Below are 9,286 nucleotides of genomic sequence, written 5' to 3'. Positions count from 1 at the left end.
TAATCAGTGTCACAGTAAATAACTTCATGGCATAATCAATTATAGTCATGTGTACTCAAATTCTTAAATTGCAGAAATAAAGAAATGAGAGCGTGATTAAGTCTCTGCTGAACTTTGTTCAGGTGAGACAAAAAGAGCAAAATAAATATGAAAATGAAAGTTTAACCTTAATCAGACTGGAGTATTTTGGAGGATGGAAAGACTGGGGGGGGGGGGGGGGTTAAATGCCCTAAAGGCCCCCCCCCCCCCCATCTCAGCTTTGTTGATCGCGCAATCGAAAAACGAAAATAGTCATGCACGTCACCCATGACTTAATCTACAAAACTGTATACTATTTGATTGTTCCAAAATTATTCAAATTAATTTGTTATTAATTATCCTAATTTATGCATGAAATTAGAATTTGACTGTTTTAAATTATAAGGCCCTCGTACCGCTAAACTTTTTAGAGACTCCCTGTGAGATTCTGACCAAATGCACATCAAAAAATAATCAGTATCAAAGTGTTTTAAGTATTTAATTGTTTTTGAAATTTCATATGTATTTCTTTGTTTTCGACTTTTTTTGGATGGAAATCGTCGACAATAATTTTATGATCTTAATAAACAACATGAAATTAATTGATTTTAATCAGTAAAAGTAAAGAGAACGGTATGAATTTTGGCTACAAACAGAATTTGCATTTTGAGCAATTTTGGGACTGACATGCACTTACATAATTATGCATAATTTCGGACTGCATACCCAGGCGTCCCAAATTTGGTCTCAAAAGTTGCATGAGATTTATCGACAGATTTATGGCCAAAAAAAAAATTCAAGGGGGGGCCTTTCACCCTCCCCCTCCCCAGTCTATTTAGGGTTAAATTTGTCTCTATGTCTTAATGCAAGACCCTGTAAATTATGCTTGATTCTTTAGCTTATGACTCACGAATAATAAATCACTCTCAGCAATGTAATATCAAACTAGATATCACCTTGTTTTCTAGTTACTTTTGTGAAAAATGTGTCTGCACATCCTCACAACAGACCAATGTATGTGCCAAATTTCATGAATATTGGTTGAAAACTGAAGAAGTAGTTCGATCCGCAAGATTGTAGTGGCTTGCGTCTGTGTCCAATGGCTAGAATATAGGGCTGCCGAAACTCAGCAGACTTCCCAGCTGCTGCCGCTTGAACATCTGTCCCAATCTGGCAAAGAAGCAGAAAGAAGTGATAGTTGAGCATTGACATCATGAGCTACAAATTTTAAAAGCATAGGCCCCAACAATATCATATTCAAACAAATGTAGAACCTAATTACTCTCGTATTCAAACAGGGAGGAAAAAAATTACATGATGTAAACCTGTAGTATATTTGAAACAACCCCATGAATGAAGCATTGGGAGGCTGCCATGATCCATAAACAGCCAACAATATTTATAAGCCAACAATGAGGTTTTGCCAGTGAAGGAGAGATTAATGACTGCATGTATATATACATGCCTGCACAGCTGGAATTTGCATTACATAAGATATTGGTATGCATCTTCAGGATGACATACACCACTGCATTATATTTCTATGGCCTCTTTCAAGTTCTGGCTCTGCAATTTGTAATCATATTATAATTTTTTTTTGTTCATATTTGTGCATTTGTTATTATACATGAAGTTGATATTGTTGTTGGATAAATAAATACTACAATTAATTTTTTTTTAATGATCATTCACAATTCTTAATACATAGGAATAGATAGGATACACAGAAAAATAGAAAAAGTTTTCATAGTGAAAAGTCAAGGGGAGAGGCATTAACCAATGTAGAGGAAGATTCATAAAGAGGTGGCACAAAGCCCGAAAACAAAAGAAAAAAACTAACATAGACTAATTGGGCCGGGTGGAGAAAAAACCCAATGAAGAGGGACAGACAGAACAAAAAAGAGAGGGAAAAAATTTGTGAAAATAGGAAGAAATACACACCAAAAGAGAAGCATTGTGGGGCAGGTATTTAAGGATAAATTGATGTCTGGTAGGGAACCCAAAATTTGCATATTCACTAATTGACTACTTACAGGTCTGTACTGGATGAAGTGCTCCAAACTCGATGCTCTTGAACTCGAGGTGGGGTTCTTGGTCTTTGTCAGTGGCTTATGTAACATCAGCAACAGTGCAGTTAAACCACACAGGTCTCCTGTAAAAGATAAATATTATATTATAATTTAATATGTTTAATTAACTTTGGCACACTCCCTTATTGTCATGTAATGATAGTAGGTAAGATTATATCTTATCTGCTCACTTTGATGCAATGATGTACATACATGTACATTGCACCATCTCCTCATTGTAATGCAATGCATATATTGTACCATCCATTCATCACAATTTCATGTGTGATATAGAGAGAGAGAGAGATTACAAGGTCTCTGCCAAACTTTGTTCAGGCAAGACAAAAAAGTTTGGAGACAACTGTTGTTTGGATCATTAGATCTCTGAACATCTTTTTAATAATCATGGAGAGTGCCACTTAAGTATTTGAAAACGGATTAACTTGTAATATGTTTTGTCTGCTGTCACCTAGATAAAGCAGCAAACTAATTTTCTTTGCACAACCAAACTGACAATGAATATAAATCAGAAATAAAGGGGGAATCTAGGCTGAAAATCTGATAATTTGGAAAGTAGAGTAAAATTTAACAAGCACAACACATCATATGTGTATAAAAAATATATCCCTTATATGGACATAACTCAGTAACAACATTGATCATAAACATTCCATCAGGAGTCAGTCATCCTAGTTTATTATGTCTGGAGCAGAAAATTTGAATAATTATTTCACATACTAAAATACCAAATAAAAAGTTGAGGTGTGATATCATCAGCTTGCTCATTGAATATGCATGAAACCATTTTATTGAAGAAAAAAAATGCCCCCCCCCCGAAAAAAATGTAACTTTGTTACTTTTTCATCCGATTTTGATGACATCTTTAGTGTTACGCTTGTTATATTTTACTCTATAAGACTTGAAGGTATATCTTTCATGTACTAAACTCATTTATATAACAATATATGCCAAGGCGCTACCTTTGATCTCCTCTATGCTCTATGCACCTTTTATATCCCCTTCATTTCCCATTGTTCTTATATTCATGGAAGTAATCCCTTTGATGTTTCCCCCTCTTTCCTATGCACGAACCTACTTCCTTCCACTCAGTGGCGTACCTGGGATTTTTCACAGGGGGGGCAAAACCGTCCGCCAAAAAATTTGACAAGCCAAAAAAAAAAAAAAAAAAAAAAAAAAGGTCTTCAATCACAAATGAAGGATTTCGTACCAGAAAAAAGAATTGACAAGCAAAAAAAAAAAAAAAAAAGGGTCTTCAATCTTGTCAGGGGGGGCAATAAAGGTCTTCAAGTTCGTCAGGGGGGGGCAGAGATACGTCCTTTTCATGGGTTGTGGCTCGTCAGGGGGGCAGACTGCCCCCTCCCCCCCCCCCCGTAAGTACGCTAGTGCTTCCACTGCCACATCCTCCTTCTTTCACCTCAACTCTATTCTTACTATTGTTTTCAATTTCTTTTTTTTTTCAGCCTAAACCTAGCATCATACATGTACATAAGTTGTTGTATCTTCCTCTTATCTTCATTTGTTCTCCTGACGACGAGCTGCGCAGTTCAGCTCGGAATGTGGCGTTTCCAACTCTTACATTGTTGTACCGCAAATACCTTCCGAATGGATTTATATTTTACTCTACTTTTTCAAATCATTTGAATTTCAGCCTGGAGTCCTTAAAAAAAAAAACTTTACTCACTGTTGTCACCTTCCTCAAAACTGTTGAATTGATTCTTTTACCGCTGGATACCCGCTCAAACCTAATTTTATGATACGGTCTCGGTAGAACGACTCCCACTTTGAAATAAAATTGTCAGAAAGGTGCCCATGTTCTGCTTCAAAGTCCATGTTGATCTGTAAAACCAAACAGGAATAAGTATATTTTTGTAAACCTAACTTTCATGCTTGTAATAGTAGAACATTGGGTCCATGATTCAATGTGTACATTTTGCCTAGTTCATGAAACATGGACATAACCCACATAAGGATAATTAAAGGAGAAAGAAACCCTAGAAACCAGTTGAATTCATATCAAAGTGAAAAATCAAAGAAACGTATATTTGAAAGTTTGAGCAAGATTGAATGAATAATTAGAAAGTTACGAGTATCTGAATATTGAGATCACTAATGCCATGTAGATCCTCCCATTGGCAATGCGACCGAGATCTGTGATGTCACAGACTTAGAACTCCCCCATTACTTTAATACTTATTTCACTGAAATTCTCTCTTTTATAGAGTCTATTGCAAGATGAGGTGTTCTTTATGAGAGGACAAGTACAGAGGTTTCACAGCATTATATCATGGATGATTTGTTTGTCATATCATAAGAATGAGCAAAATGAGATATTTTGGGGTATATTTTCAGTGTCCAAAGGGGAGAGTTGTACGTCTGTGACATCACAGATATTGGTCGCATTGCCAATGGCAATGTCTCCTTAGCATTAGTGATCTTGACATTCAAATGCTCATAACTTTATTACTTGCCCAATCTTACTCAAACTTTCGTTGATTGCATTCTTTGATTTTTCTACTTTCACACAAGCTAACTTGCTACAAGGGTTTAATTCTCCTTTAACATGCATGATTTGAGAAACTTTGGATCTACCCTAAATATAATTGGAATAAAACCCCTATTTACACCTGGAGAAAATGGGAAAAACTGTAACATTAACGGGAAAGCCTAGTACAATTTCCTCTCTTGGTTAGAAAAGTGCATGCATTTTGTCATTTACATTAAAATTACAAAATATATTCTTTATCTTTAACGCTATCTAGTAAATATTACCCTGCTCCACATGAATAACTTTAAGTCCCTACCCCTATGGATGATCCTCATCACGTTTGGTTTTGAAGATGATAACAATCTGATTTACCCGACCCCCCCCCCCCCGGCCCCATTTATTTTCTTTTACACCTACAGGGGCCCAAGTAGCTTGCCTAGATATTGTCATGAAAAACTTATTCTTCCATAAAGGTATATATACAACATATCTTGTTTGTAGAGCTTTTGGGTACCTGAAGAATTAATCGACCCCCCCCCCCCCCACCACCCCTGGCACGTTGCTACATGCCATATACGAACAACTTTAGGTCCTTACCACGTAAGGACGATCTACATGTTTGGTTGAAATCTGATATATGGTTCTAAAGAAATTCAATATGAAAATATGATTTCCCAAATTGACCCTTTTTCCAATCTTTCATATCCTTTAGGAGCCCAAGGTGACCATCCTAGGTCTTGACATGAACAACTTATATTCTCCATTTATAAAGGTATCTACATTCAACAGATCATGACTGTACTGCTTTTGGGTCTGGAGAAGATTTTTAAAGTTTACCCACTTTCTCCAATTGGGGGGGGGGGGGGCACATGCTCCATATGAATAAACCCCCTAAAGATGATCCTCACCAAGTTTGCTCGACATCCGCCCAGGGGTTCTTGAGAAGATTAAAATGTAAAAAGTGTAGGCACAACGGACAAAAAGCGGTCACAATAGCTCACTTGAGCCTTTGGCTCAGATGGGCCAAAAATAAGGGAACTGAGCATCAAAATCCTTAAACTGACAACAATCAGACATAGTGAGAATATGTGTTCTTTCAGTACAATTGGCAATCATAACAATTTTAAACATATTTAAGTCTTAATGGATATATTGTAAGCAAATGTTTTGTTTAACACGTTAAGCATCAAAGTAAATATACAAGTGTTGCCAATTAGCAGAAGAAAAGGTGATCAAATAGGCCTCTAAATAAGTCGTCATGAAAGCTTGGGTTAACTTACAAGTTCTGGCATCTCTTGTATCCTTGGAAAGGTGGTGATGAAGTCTGTAATGGTCATGTCTGTCCTCTTCTTTAGCATCATTTGACGATAAGCAGCAGTGTCTTTGAAAAATTTGATAATTTTCCCCTTATTTGCTGCAGTGGGAACTGTGTGCTTCTTTCAGTTAACCTGAAAGACAGAAGTTACCGTATTATTTCAACCATCAAAATAACCTGCATGTACATGTAAGGCACTTTTATTGCCTTGGACATACTCTTTGTATTACTTCTAAACGTGCCTTTAATTTGGTGCCCCCTTGATCTCGTATTTTGAGCTATTCTGCATTTCATACATTACACAGATGTGCATGCGTACTAGGGATGCCATCGACATCATCAAAATGACAGAAACCATGCCAATATCGACATGAGAAATAGATTTCACAACATTTGTCAATATAATTTCGTTAAATGTTAACGGTATGAAATCACCTATTAGAGCTTTCCAAATGTGCATTGTCACTCAGATTGATGAAACAAACTTGAGAATGAAAGAATGATGATTATCAAGGCAAGTCATTGACCAATAATAATTTGCTTTGAATCTCTTTTTTTACTTTTTAATAATTTATTTGACTTATTTTTTAATTGTTCGGAGGGCTTTCGAACAAATCTATACATATAATAACTACATGTACAGTTTGCAAGGTGTAATTATTGTAAAATCATTAATCTGACTTCGGTTCAAAGCGTGAAAGCTGTTCGAAAATACTTTTGATAATGTCTTTTCAAATATAGAGCAAGTTTTATTTTTCTACTTTTCCCTTACCAAAACTATATTTGTGCTTTAAGAATATCTTGAATTATCTTTTCTTATCAGTTTATTTAAACTCAGACAAGTCTTTCAGTCAGCCACCCATCTTATTTCACATATTATTTTGCAGGAATCAACACTGTAACAAGATTTACATTTCTCACACCTTTTCTTGTAATTCTTCACCTTGAAGTAATTCCTCATCCACTATCACATCTTCTTGTTTGTGATCATATGATTTGGCATGCTTCCTCTTCTTACCCTGTTTGCCATTCGGCCTCATATATTCTTGAAACTGTACTCAATGAATCCTTCATTTTCTGAGAAGAAATGCTCCTGTCATGACGAAAGTATAAAACATAAGTAGTCACATGATATCATGAGATCCAGTACTTCAAAAGGCAAAATCATGCATTCTTCGTAAAAATAAATAAATAACCTGAGTCAAAAAGGGGCCTGAGCCTTCGATCCTAGCAGAATCTTCTTGGAAGGAAAACTCATTCAGTGTGTTGCTATGGTAACCAAATAAACAGATAATAATGTTTAAATTTTTTGTATTTTTAAAAGAATATGCAATTTAGTGATAAAGATGTAAATTTGTGATTCTACTAATAAGATCGGCCTTATTATCAGCTTTATGTAGACACCAAAATCACAAAATACCATTGATCCTAACTGGAGTTATGAAGATAATATCGGCACGCAAAAAAAGGGCCCCAAAATTGGAAAAATCATATTTTAGGGGCGGCGGGCGGGGTCGGCCAGTTGCTTTTTTTTTGTTCCTTTTTAATTAGACATCCTGTAAATCAACAAATAAGTAATAATACGAATTACTCTTATCATTGGAATTCTTGTTTTTATTATGTCAATAATCGTTGCTATGGTAACACACTCAACATAAATACTAAATTGCATTTATACTGGACCTGCCTATCTGTATGCGTTTTGTGTACATTATTACGTCATTTTGATCCAAAATTTTACTGGTTTTTAGTTAACATAAAAGATAAACAAATACTTAATAAAAATCATAAAATTACATATCAAAATAACTGGAATTTACTCTAGATACTTTCTATTGATACCAATTTCTAAGATATTAGGTGTTTTTTACTCTGTTTATAATGTGTCACATGAAAACATGCTTCCATTTCACGGAAGCGTGCCTGCAGGCACGGTCGTAGTCCAGATTGGACCTTGTTGTTTGGAAGTGCTTTTTCCAAAAGCTAACATAGAGGGCACATGTCTCCCAATCTCTAATCAGCATCAATCCACTCATTTTCCCTCCCCAACAAGGTCCAGTACAAAACTTTGCTGTACCAGAAAAGCTAGGCATCAATCAAACAAGTTACACGGTAGGGGGTCAGGTGCCCTAGTCTCACACACCAAACAAGACACATTTTTACCCAAAACAACTTCACCTCAAACAGGGTGAAAAATGCAAAGTTGTGTTGTTTTTTTACACTGTAAACATAAGGCTCCGTGTTCATGCACTTAACAAATATCTATTCAGCGCCTTCCTCTCTCGCCAAATGATTCCACCCATGAACCAAGTATCAAAGTTTGAATAAGTAGACTACACCAGTCACAAGGAGGCAACAGCTGGTAAACATCTCTGGCTCAGGCAGCATCAACAGATCCTGGCCCCCACCCCCATCGTGGTCAATGGGCAGTGGAGGGTCAGGGGAAACCAGACCAGTGGCCTACAGGTACGACTAGTCTCTTGTACCAAACTTTTGCCTCCACTCAAATACAAGTTTACCCCCAAGGACGATGAAAATACACAGATGTGACCGATGTTCTACAGAATAGACATATACCACCATGATAATTTGATATTCACATTTTGTTCTATTGAAATGTTTTTTCTCTTACCCAATGATTTCATCCGTGGAATAAGTATTACAGTTTATAAGACTAGACTACAAAAACCAGGACCCTGTTGCTTCCATGAAATTACCTCCTGACCTCCATGATAAGGGGCAGTCAGTGTAATGCAATACATACATGCATGGAGCCAAGTTGTTTCAATTAAATGTATTGATGAGTTTATTACTCCATAATTGGGTACTGAGTTCCTATACGGGATATTTTCAATTCGACTAATGCTAATTCGTCCATTTGCAAACTGTCTATTTGACCTACCATCAGTTCGTCCTCTCACCACATGGTCTACTTTAATTTAGTTTAATGTCATTCCGTCTAATGACCAGTTGGCCAATAGCCATTTAGTCCATTTACCATTTGGTCTAATTAGACTAATTTTTTTTGCAAAATGAATGAAAATAAAATGGAAATTAAAGGTCAAGTCCACCTCAGAAAAAAAATGATTAGAACCAATAGAGAAAAATCAGACAAGCACAATGCTGAAAATTTTATCAAAATCGGATGTAAAATAAGAAAGTTATGACATTTAAAAGTTTCGCTTATTTTTCACAAAATAGTTATATGAACGAGTCAGTTACATCCAAATGAGAGAGTTGATGTTGTCACTCACTCACTATTTCTTTTGTTTTTTATTGTTTGAATTATATAATATTTCATTTTTTTACGAAATTGACAATTAGGACCTCCTTGCATGCCTGAACCACAAAATGTTCAAATAATGGAATTCCACGTGT

At 35.9% G+C, this 9,286-nt stretch overlaps 1 long non-coding RNA gene across 1 annotated transcript; it reads right to left on the bottom strand.

Moving 5' to 3' along the window:
- Nucleotides 1–453: 453 nt before the first annotated feature.
- LOC135155943 (uncharacterized) lies at nt 454–7,831 on the bottom strand. The gene is made up of 5 exons (XR_010295089.1): nt 6,832–7,831; nt 5,874–6,041; nt 3,790–3,944; nt 2,052–2,170; nt 454–1,188 (listed from the first exon to the last, which is right to left on the bottom strand). It is a non-coding gene; the product is annotated as an uncharacterized LOC135155943 (long non-coding RNA).
- Between the last annotated feature and the right edge of the window lie 1,455 nt (nt 7,832–9,286).

This window comes from Lytechinus pictus, chromosome 11 (assembly GCF_037042905.1).
Source record: "Lytechinus pictus isolate F3 Inbred chromosome 11, Lp3.0, whole genome shotgun sequence".
Taxonomy (NCBI): Eukaryota; Metazoa; Echinodermata; class Echinoidea; order Temnopleuroida; family Toxopneustidae; genus Lytechinus; species Lytechinus pictus.
The sequence above is the reverse complement of the archived record's forward strand: the minus strand, read 5'-3'. Positions and strand labels throughout refer to the sequence as shown.